The sequence below is a fragment of the Abramis brama genome, assembly GCF_963993115.1.
Source record: "Abramis brama genome assembly, chromosome: 19".
In the NCBI taxonomy this organism is placed as follows: domain Eukaryota; kingdom Metazoa; phylum Chordata; class Actinopteri; order Cypriniformes; family Leuciscidae; genus Abramis; species Abramis brama.
The window spans coordinates 14,428,630-14,439,978 of NC_139981.1; the positions used below are offsets into that span (position 1 = coordinate 14,428,630).

Below are 11,349 nucleotides of genomic sequence, written 5' to 3' on the forward strand. Positions count from 1 at the left end.
ACTGTCAGTCAAAGTGCGCACTGAACTGGGATGTTCGCACAGAAAACATGACTCGCTATTTATCATTTCTCCACCTTCCCTTCCACCATTCGTCCTTCCTCATCGTTGCGTTTTGTTATGAAGTCTGCATGTGTATTAAGAGGGATTTTGTTGTCCCTAGACACCAATTTACATAAAGTGCAAGCCATCATTGGTTCAAGAGAAGCAAATTACTTCCCTGACAAGATCACCCCCACCCCTTTTTATTATTTATTAATTTTTAACGTAGCACGAGTCGAGGTTGTTAAGAGCACTTAACCAGATATGCAAAATATCACTTTTCCATGACCATGATCAATGAGGAGAGGAGAGGGAATGAAAGAGAGCGAGAGAAAGGAGCGAAAGAAAGAAAGAGCTAAGTGATTGAATTAAGTGCTGGGCCAATCATTTAACAATTCCCTGAGGTGCGCAGTGTGAGAAGACTCTTTCTTAAGCCTGTGCTGAAGCGAACCTCGGATAATCACACACTCCCTACTCTGCACCAATACCACCTAAATTCCCGGTCACATATACTGAAAGGCTGGATTTGGGTGCTCATGTGACAACAATGCACTAAACACAAGAAAAAAGGACTTTAGTGCTATTAAAGATATAGTATCACTTTAATTTCCTTGCTTCCACTCAGCCAGAGTGTGCTTCTCGTGATGGTTGAGCCCTGCATCCAAAGCCATTTGTCAAATCGGATTTACAGTTTTGACCCGGCTGAGAAGAGCGCTGTTAAGGACACTACATTACACAAAAACTTATGAGTGAACATTCACGAGCTGCATCCGACGACAGCAATGTTTCAAACATGAGGCTTCTTTGGAACTTTGAGTGTCACTTCACACCTGAAACTAGTAATGGAGTTGCTATGCAAATCTACAAGTAATTAAACAAGCCAAGTAAATTAAAGTACAATTAAAACGTGAGAGGTCCTTACTCTGTCATAGTTAGAAATGACTAGATACCAGCACATTTGTGACCTTGAGTTGAATGCTAGAGACTGATAATAAAGAGGAAAAAATAACTTGGGGGAGATCATTCATTTTCTCACATTAGCTTTTTGATGAAGCTCTTGATGAAGCTTGAATGTTCTTTTCTTGTCTTGTCTGGCACCATGTGTAATGTAGCAGTTTTGTGAATTAATGTAACTCACTGAGTAAGATTCAGGGCCTATTGTAGTTCAAATGTTATTCTTCTTCGTCATGTCTATACGAACAATTCTCGGTCATTGTGGTTGACTGCAATAAGAAGCACTTTGATGAAAGATGTTAATAAATTTGCTCAATCTTTATGGAGCAGTAATTTCACATTGAAATCCAGTAACCAATATTCTTATCAAGTTTGACTTCATATATGCCATTTATTTCTACACAATATAACATATATACAAATATATGAGCATATAATGTATATAGGTAATTTGCATATTAAATAAATTTTAGGAAAAATATTCCACAGTCATAAATAATAGTTTATGAAAGTGTCTACAAGCAACACATTGCCAGGTGAAACAACAGTATTTTTGTTCACTTAGATTATGTGCCATTGCATCCACATGTTTGATTTGATCTCCAGAAAAAACAGTGCAGTGGTCTGGTTTTAATAATAACAAACCCTCCCAACATGATGGCATCTTACGCTGCTTTCATGTGTGGACATTGAAGCCAAGTCTGGATGGGATGTTCAAGACCGCTTCACATGTTTTCCTATAAAGTTACACCCCAGCCCCAAACCAGTCTTTGTATAATGCACCCAGTCTAGACTATTAAGTTGAAGCACCCCATTCCAGAGTTTTCCTCCCCACAGACATCCAGGAAAGCTCTCTAAATAAGCACATTTCTTGTCAGTTTTGACACTGACGTCTCGTTTTCTGAGGCTGAGCGAGGAGGAGGAGGAGGAGCGTTCGCCTCGGGCCTCTGTGAACACATCTCTTTCAATGGTCACCTTGTGTTATTAGCAGTGTATGGGTGTTTGGTAACAGAGCTCGCAGGCATATTTCACAGCAGAGCGTTCCTATAACCACGTACGGCAATGTTTTAAAATCACACAGCAATTTTACAAGCCTGTGATTGTGAAACATTTGTAAAGGTTTGTGGGTAATTCTGTAGTGTTCACATCCAAAGGACATCACAGGACTGTGTAAAAAAAAAAAAAAAAAAGAACTATCAAATCTCAGCATCATTAATAATAAAGTGACTTCTGAATGTCCCAAGAACAATGGCATTGTGTGTGGAAGTGAAGACAAATTATTTCCTTTTTCTCTCCGTGACGCTCCTCTATCTATTAATAATATTCACATCTCTTTTTTTTTCCCTGCTAATGTGATTTTTAAGTAGGGACTGAAACTAAGCAATATAATCTTGAAAATGATTTAAAAGACTTTTACAACCAAGGTCTCTTGATCTCGCTCTGATCAACTGCACAAAAACTGTTGTTATAACAAGAGCGATAAAAATCAAGGGTGAGTTCTTTATGCGCTGAAGTTTTTGGAGTTATCTTTCCACAAATGCGAAAAGAAATGTACTTCAACTTCTTGTTGAAATGGATATTGTATTGCTCAAAGGCTGATGAATGCAGATTGAACTTTTCATTTTTATCACAAGATATAAAGCGAACAGTTCCTGTTTTAATCGTAATGAATTAAGCATATTAAGCATAAAAGAACAATCTCGCCTGATAACATTTAAATGCATAATTCTATCTCTATATAAGATAAGGCCTTTACAAAAATCCCATACATTTAGTTCTGCTATGGTTCTGGGAGGTCTTTAAGTGTCCACTTCAATAAACATTGAGGTATCCTCACAGTCACCGTGCAGAAATCCGTATCCAAAATCACAGAGCCGAAAGGAGACAGTGTGATTCAAAGTCTTTGGTCTTTGTCAGCGTCTGGTTTTCCCCAGGATTGGCTAATGATAGTGGCTCCAGTGAGTCATCTTTGGGAATGATGATCAAAGCCAAATTAAGTCTGACTTTTATGCAAAATGTAATATGTAAGCCTCCAGCAATGTCTTCGCTATTGATTTTTTTTCTTTCCCTCTCTCCATTTTTATCCAAGCACAATACACAGTGTGAAATTCGAAGAAAAGGTTTCTCTCCGCAAAAAAGAAAGGGTATCCGAAGTTCTGCCTGTTTTCATTTAGTGTCAATTTCAAATATAAATGGTCATGTTCAAGAATAAAGTGTGCCATTCTGTATTTGGATTTGGCACACAGGAGATAAGATGGTAAAATGTGTCATGAGTGTTTCAAAAAACTAAACTTGTATTACAAGTACAAGTAATAATGGCACATTTGTAAATTCTCTCATTCTGGGTTATTACAATAAAGAATTTAGATTCTAAGTTGTATGATGATGACATACACACATTACCAAGTTTGGGGTCAGTAAGATCTTTTAATGTTTCTGAAAGAAATCTCGGTCCCACTTTATATTAAGTGGCGTTAAGTACTATGTACTTACAGCAAAAAATAAGTACAATGTACTTATTGTGTTCATGTTGTATTGTAAAACACTTTTGCTGCTATTGAGGTGTGATACGGGTAAGGTTAGGGACAGGTGTGGTGGATTGGGTAGGTTTAAGGTGTAAGGGAAGGGTCAACTGTGTAATTACAAATGTAATTACATAAATTAATTACAGCTGTAATTACATGCAGGAATTTTTAAAATGTAAGTATAATGTAAAAACATGTAGTTACACAATAAGTACATTGTATCAAATTATTAATTTCAATGTAAGTACATAGTACTTAAAGGCACAATATGTAACTTTTTTGCTTTAAAAATAGCAAAAATCACTATATCTATGTTATATATATATATTTTTTGTTGTGTACTTACATTATCCCGACTGTTTCCAACAACTTTCAAACCAGGAGAAATTTTAATTTAATTCGAAGACACGGCACGTTTCTTTATTTCCGTTTTGTCGCAGTCAATGGCGTCATATCCGCGTTGTCCCTGGTTTCCGCTCGTGCTGCCATGGCAACCAGAGCTATGAACCAGAGCCCTCTGATAGTAACCAAGGCGACAGACGCAGACAACTGTGTAGTTCGCAATGTCTATCTGCACGCTGTTGTTGTTTCGTTCAAACATTATGGACCATGGCAAGCAGACTTTGGATAAAAAAGGAGAACTAAAACGAGAATCAATATCAGCGCGGTGTTTTCGAGATGCCGAGAGCTCCCATAGACAGTATATAAACGTGAGCTCCACGTCCGAGACTTCGACCGCTCCTACATGTACTTATTAAACAGGTGAGCACATTTACATAAAACTAATCAATGTTATATAGTTCAACAATGATAAAATGTTAGAATATGATCTATGTTATTCTAATGTTGATCTAGCTTACTGCTAGTCTCATACAGACAAACTAACACATTTCAACACATTGAAATGCAGTTTAGTGTGCTAGTGTGTTAATGTTAGACCAAGTGAAAAAGCGCTGCGTTACCTCACAAGTTTAATTTGTCTAATAAACTGACCTGTGAGTTGTAATTCTGCACTTGCGTGTAATTCGGTAGAATGAAATGTCCATATTCCTTTTATATCCGCGGGACTCGCGTCGCTTGTGGAGCTGATAGCTGTCTCTTAGCAATCCCAAACTGCTTCATATCACAAACATTGATGTATTCAGTCATCCATAAACATTATTAGATCGGTCGGCTTGACGTTGACGACAAGATCCATAATTCTTAGCAAATGCTGCGTCATCAAACTACGCCTTTGTTATTGTAAATAGGTTAGCGACCCCTAGTGGAGAAAAAATCCCATACCGTACGTTTAAAGCCACTTAATATAAAGTGGGACCGAAATCTCTTATATATATATAAAAAAAAAAATATATATATATATATATATAAAGGCTGCATTTACATATTTTATCGAATCAGTAACAAGAGTCATTTTGTGAAATATCATTACATTTAAAATAACTGTTTTCTGTTTTAATATATTTTAAAAAGTAATTTATTTCTGTGATGATCATGCTGAATTTTCAACAGCCACTACACTAGTCTTCAGACATCATTCTAATGTGCTGATTTGGTGCTAATTATTGTTATTCTTTATATATATATGCTCAGTTAATTCTTTATCAATGTTAGTTTCACTTTCACTTAAATTTGATTAGTGCTGTTTACTAGTTGTTTTGTTTTCCCAATAACAAAAGTTCTGAATAGGTCTAAGCTCATACTTATAAATAAAACACAGCAATGCAGAAACCAACTAAATCATACAGTGTGTAAAAATTGCATTTCTTGACAGAAAATAATGCTCCAGGAACCATGTAATTCAATAGACAACTCAAATGCAACTCTATGACTGGCTCAGAGCTGTTTATTTGCAATAAAAACAACCACTGTAATAACCCCAAATAAGTCAGAGTAACAGTAAAAGCTCATCTTACATGCCGTGTTTTCATAGGCTCAGTGATCTAGGGGCTTACACTTTATCTTGAGGACCTGTGCACTGCTGATCCAAACAGGCACACCTGGAGCCCAAACAAAACCCGAGCACCTGCCCACTCAACCTGCGCACGCGGCCTCTTTTCTCAGTGTGAACCATGTGCCAAAACCCCCCCCCCCCCCCCCCCCCCCCCCCCCCCCCCACTGTGAATGCAATGGAAATCATCTTTAATTTACGCTCTGTAATACCTTTATGGTTAAAACTCCAACTTGAAATGAAATATTGGATGGTACTGATTGATTTCTGCTGGTGCCGAATGATAAACTGATATGGTTATATATTAAAACCAAGAATGGTTCCTTTAGGAAGGAGTCTCCTAAAAAAAAAAATCTACAGTCTAAAAGTAAAACAAAATAAATATTATGAAATATGACTATAAACTGTGCGTAAACCACTCATTTTTCTTAAATAACACTGTCCAACAGTGACATGGATAAAGTTTCAGAGGGAGACAGCCTCATTGAGTTTTCATTCCTAAAGCGTCTGTGAGTGTGAGGGGCAACAACAAAATACAGGGTGAAAGTCATTTCAGAGGAGGTTGTACCTCCTTTTAGAACAATCAATGGCTAATTTTTTGGCTGATATCATATTCACAACAAATGCAAATCCGCACTAATGGGTCAAACTGGTGGAAAGAGAAGAACCACAAAGTACACTCAACCAGAAAAAACCCCTCACCTGTCAGGGATCAGCTCCACCACCACACAATCACAGAGATCGCTGTCACCTGAGTACTAATCACCCGCACCTGCAAGTCATATGATCATCAGCACAGTCAGCACAAAAGCACTCACCTCACACAGTCACATTGGCTGGTCTCGTTTGAGTAAGGACTCACTTCCCTGTTACTCTTTATCTTCCTACAATTAATGTTTAGTGTGATCGTCTACCGTCCTGTTTCTCCAAAGTCTCCATCGTCTTCCTGGTTCCTGTCATCACTCAGCTACTTGCCTCCGTTCCACTGTGTGTACTCCAGCGATCTCTCACCACAGCATCCACGACCTCCTTCATCATCTGCAAAAGAACCACAGACTGTCAGTATGTCTCACCATCATTATTCAAAGACATTCTCCCATTATCGTCACCCACTGGTGCTCACCGCTACTTGTTTCAATAAACCTGTTTCTTACCAGTATCATTTTGTCTTGAGTCTCTGTTCCATAACATCACCACTTACAGGAATGTCCGAATCAAAATGAACCTGAAATGGTATAAAAACACAAAATAATATGTGAGCCTTTTATTACCAAAACTACTACTATTACTAATATAACTAATTTAATACATTAGAAATGTATTTACTATAAAAATAAAACCTTTTTTTTTTTTTTTATGAATTACATTAATACATGACAAACAACAGAGTAATAAAATGTTGGTTACTGTAATTATTTTTTGAAGCATATAGTTTAAAAACGATAAAAAATGCTTGATGTGACAGTTTTATTTAATGTTATATTAACATACTCTGTTGTATATTTTCTTGGATAGTCTAAAGAAAAAATGTGTTCCACAAAATGTAACTGGAACAAGAATTTACAGTCAAAAACAAAAAGGGGGTTGTGCCTCCCCATTTCAAAAGTCCACCACACACCACTGATTAAAACCACATTAGGGTATAGAATAATGGTTTTGGGGGTTTGCACTTGAAGTATTTCTGCACTTCTTTGAGAGACTGCAAATCACCGCCTGCATCCATACACATCCTGAATAAAACCCCTTTTATATTCTCAAAAGCACTTCCATTTTCTAAGAGCTCCATTCGGTTGGCTCTGTGCATGGATGATGGTGACAAACCTTTAATTTCCCTTGACAAGCTGTCGACAGCCTCCTTATGGAGGACAGGTGACTTTTCAGAAGGTTATTCATGTAATTGTTTATTTATCATCGTCTTTCTGCTGAGAAATCCCGCGCTCTCTCTCTTCTCTCTTTTTCTTTTTCTATGTTCCTGCTTACATACAGTATAGTAAGGTCTCTTTAACTAACATTGGCTTTTAAAGAAGTCCTTCGCTTTGAAACCTGAAAGAACCCACCTAAGGCAGCCAATAAGAAGAAAACTGCATTCTTGCCGTTGAAAGGCCTGATTAGAAGACACAGGGACACATCTCTCTCAGGTTTCAAACTGACTTCTAGTCTGCCTACAAAAGCCATTCGAGCATCTAAAGAGAGTAACGGTCATTGTTACCGGGGAATATGGCATGGATGCAAGAGACATTTCTACGATCTGTTTGTATGTGTGTGTGTAAATCATGTTTATCAGAAATGATGCTGACAGCTTTTGATGGAGTGTGAGTCTGAGCCGGCGTAGAAGCCATTTTGTTGCTTGCCATCCTTGTAGCCACATGCATAACGCGTGTTTAATGTGATTTGCCCAGGTTTATCTGGCACTGGGCTGGGCCTGATTGCCGCTCGCGTTCCTGCATACTTTTAAGGATGTCTCTTTAGAACTGTCCAGACACATAAAGTCCCGTTTCATAAGCCCCTCTTTGCATCTCCACCAACCGCCTTAAGTACTTTGAAGAGTCTTAGAGTGCACTTCACAAATTTCCACACCGGGAGCATATCAACTGTCAAAAAAATCAAGCTTTCCCATTCTTTAACATCTTTTTTCCACGCTTCCTCCCAAAGCCTTTCCAACTTCACTTCAGGTTTGGCTAATACTTTTTTAAAGCATGTTTCCACAAGATTTATCACAAACTTTGACGAATCAGCACTCCGTTAAACTCAAAGTTTGAAGGAAAACACTTGTCCAAGGTTTTTTTTTATTTTTTTTTACGGCTATGAGAAGGGATACACGAGGTAAAAATCACAGATCTGCGCTTGAATTAGAACCACCTCGACCTCTTCATTTTTAAAAATACCGTACGTATCAGCGAAACAGCAACAAGGCCCTGTGCGCACACCATTGTGCATGTCTGTGATCATCTAAAGAAGTTTCGCTGCTGAGCTTTTCGTTTATGCAGAAGTTTCCAACTCTTCAGGGTGCCACGGGTCTCGTCTCTCCCCCCGTTCTCCATCCTCTAGTTTTTAATTCTCCTTTTCTTTTTCTTCAACTCCTTTCCCTTTGCTCACACACGGAAGAGCATCATCTTTGCACATATAGCACTGGGTATGATGAGGGATTCAAGTAATACAAGCATCTGCTCAGGGCTTTTGTGTTCAAAAGATTCAATTAAAAAATAATTACCAAAAGATTAGTAGTAGTCGAACATGACTGTACTGTTTGAATTGATGTTTCTTTTCATGTGGTTTAATAATAGAATGCTTTCTTAATTAAGAAAAAAGGACCGCTGCAGTGCACCCTGACTGAATAAAAGTTTGTTTGATGTGTTGTAAAATTAAATATTTTTTTGATCTAACAAATTAATTTTCCCCCCCTTTTTCCCTTTTTCACTAGCAGGAGATAAAGACAATTTAATTTAGATACCAATGGCTAGAACAAACCATTCCCTGAGCTTCGGTCAACGAACGAGCTATAAAACCAAGCCCAGAACAATTAATTGCTATGGTGTTCATCTACAGTGCGGGGTTAGCGACGCACGGACGTGATAGAGCATATACGACGGGTAATGATATCGGGAGAGAGAATCCAGTGGAATTTTCTCCTTAAATTACCTTCTCAGTGGTGTCCCACACCGTGCGGCTAATGCACAGCTTACAAATCCCATGCGTGTATGCATACACAGCGGGAATCTCCTGTGCTGCCGTAATTATCCCGCCATTTTAATCTCTGATGGCCTTATGTGAGATTACACACGCTGGAGCATGTATCAATGCTCTGACTCGGGCTCTGCTACACCTCACAGTGCGGAACTGAGCATATTCATGAAGCCGGGCTACAGCGATGTCTGATTCGTGAACAAATTGTACTTTTTAGTCTGATCTTTTCAATTAATCGTTTCAACAGGTTTATAAACAAAACATTCAAATTGGAATAGGTTCAAATGGTTAGCAATTCACTGATTTAAAAAATAAAAAAATAAATAAATAGAAATAAAGGGGGACAAATTAAATTGGTAACAATTTAGTTCAATGGTCCACTTTAGACATTCTAACTAACTATAAGTAACTTTGCAACTACATGTCATCTAACTCTCTGTAGAGTATTAGTAGACCGTCTGGTTAATACCTGCTAACACTTTATTTTGATGGACCTCGACAGACATTCTACAGACTATAACTTTGCAACTACGTCAACTTATTCTACCGACAAAAACCTTGACACCTAACCAACCTAACAGTCTACTACTGTCAACTAATGCTCTAATGAGAATAGCAAAGTTACTTATAGTTAGTAGAATGTCTAAAGTGGACCAAAAAATAAAGATAACCATTAACTTTTCAGCAAGGTTGTGTTAAATTGATCAAAAGCAACAGTAAAGGCATTTATAATGTTACAAAAGATTTCTATTCCAAATGCTGTTCTTATGCACGTTCTATGCATCAGATAATCCTGAAAAATATTAAGCAGCACAAGTGTTTTCAACATTGATAATAATAAAAAAAATGATAGTAACAAATCAGCATATCAGAATGAACATTTTAAATAGAAAAAAGGTTTTGAAAACTCTGGATCTTTTCGACCCCAAACTTTTGAACAATAGTGTATGGTTATAACTTCAGTGTTTGACACAAAGACAACAAAGTTGTTTTTAATAATAAAAAAAACAATGTAATTAAACATACAAAAAAAAAAAAAAAAAAAAAAAAAAAAACTGATTTAGCATGTTTAAATAAATTGCTATTTACTAAAACAAAAAATGCTGATGTAAATGAATATTAGTATTGTAAATTGCATTGCAAATTAAATTAAATGTTATTATCACCAATATGTGTCTATATGTTGGATGTATTTGAGCATATAAAATGCCATGCCAGGATGTTATGGACCATGTGGTGGAGTACAGATGTAAAATATTCAATGAATAATTTTTTAGCCAATTAAATTAAACGCGCAGTTTGAAACACAAATTCACAGAAATTAGTCAGACTTCCCTTCACTATTAGGCTAGGCCCTCTGTTACTCCAATGCTTCAGAGCGCACACACACACACACACACACACACACACACACACACACACACACACACACACACACACACACACACACACACACACACTCTCTGTCTGCTCTCCTCACCTCTAATCCACACTGGAGCTGGGGCTGTCAGAATCCCCACTAACTGTCACACTGCTGACCACTTCATCTGCACCCCCACAGACGCACAGGCCCGACTCCATTTGACCGGACACTGACCTCAGCCAAGTTCAGCTGGGAACCTTCATGGAGAGGAATAGCAAAGAAAAGAGACAGGGAGAGAGAGAGAGAGAGAGAGAGAGAGAGAGAGAGAGAGAGAGAGAGAGAGAGAGAGAGAGAGAGAGAGAGAGAGAGAGAGAGAGAGAGAGAGAGAGAGAGAGCGAGAGAGAGAAAGAGAGAGATAAAACAGGCCTGTGACAAATCAAATAGCCTCTGAGCTCAAGGCCCTGTGCTTGCTTTGCTGCCTCATAACCTTATTTGTTCTGAATATCGCAGAATAATAAATGATTTCTGTCACACTTTTCAAACACCCGTGCAACTTGCACGCCGTGTGTATGTTGGATAATGTACACAGAGGGGCCTATCTGGAAGGAGAAGGAGTTTAGCAGAGAGAGAGAGAGAGAGAGAGAGAGAGAGAGAGAGAGAGAGAGAGAGAGAGAGAGAGAGAGAGAGAGAGAGAGAGAGAGAACATGGGATATATTTGATTGTCATAAAAAAGGGTTCAAATTATAGAAGGAAAAATCATGTTTGCATAAAAAAGGCCTTTGCAAAAGGGAATGAGAATGAAAGCACTTCATGTATTCAGAGATTGCTGCTAT

At 37.9% G+C, this 11,349-nt stretch overlaps 1 long non-coding RNA gene across 2 annotated transcripts in view; it reads right to left on the reverse strand.

The window, feature by feature from the left end:
* Positions 1-10,770, reverse strand: part of LOC311069946 — a 62,769-nt gene extending 51,999 nt beyond the window's left edge. For both annotated transcript variants that reach the window (XR_014603589.1, XR_014603590.1), the window contains exons 1-4: positions 10,634-10,770; positions 6,624-6,694; positions 6,384-6,507; positions 6,172-6,241 (exon numbers count right to left, since the gene is read on the reverse strand). This is a non-coding gene — a long non-coding RNA (uncharacterized lncRNA). The remainder of the gene's footprint in view (positions 1-6,171; positions 6,242-6,383; positions 6,508-6,623; positions 6,695-10,633) is intronic.
* Between the last annotated feature and the right edge of the window lie 579 nt (positions 10,771-11,349).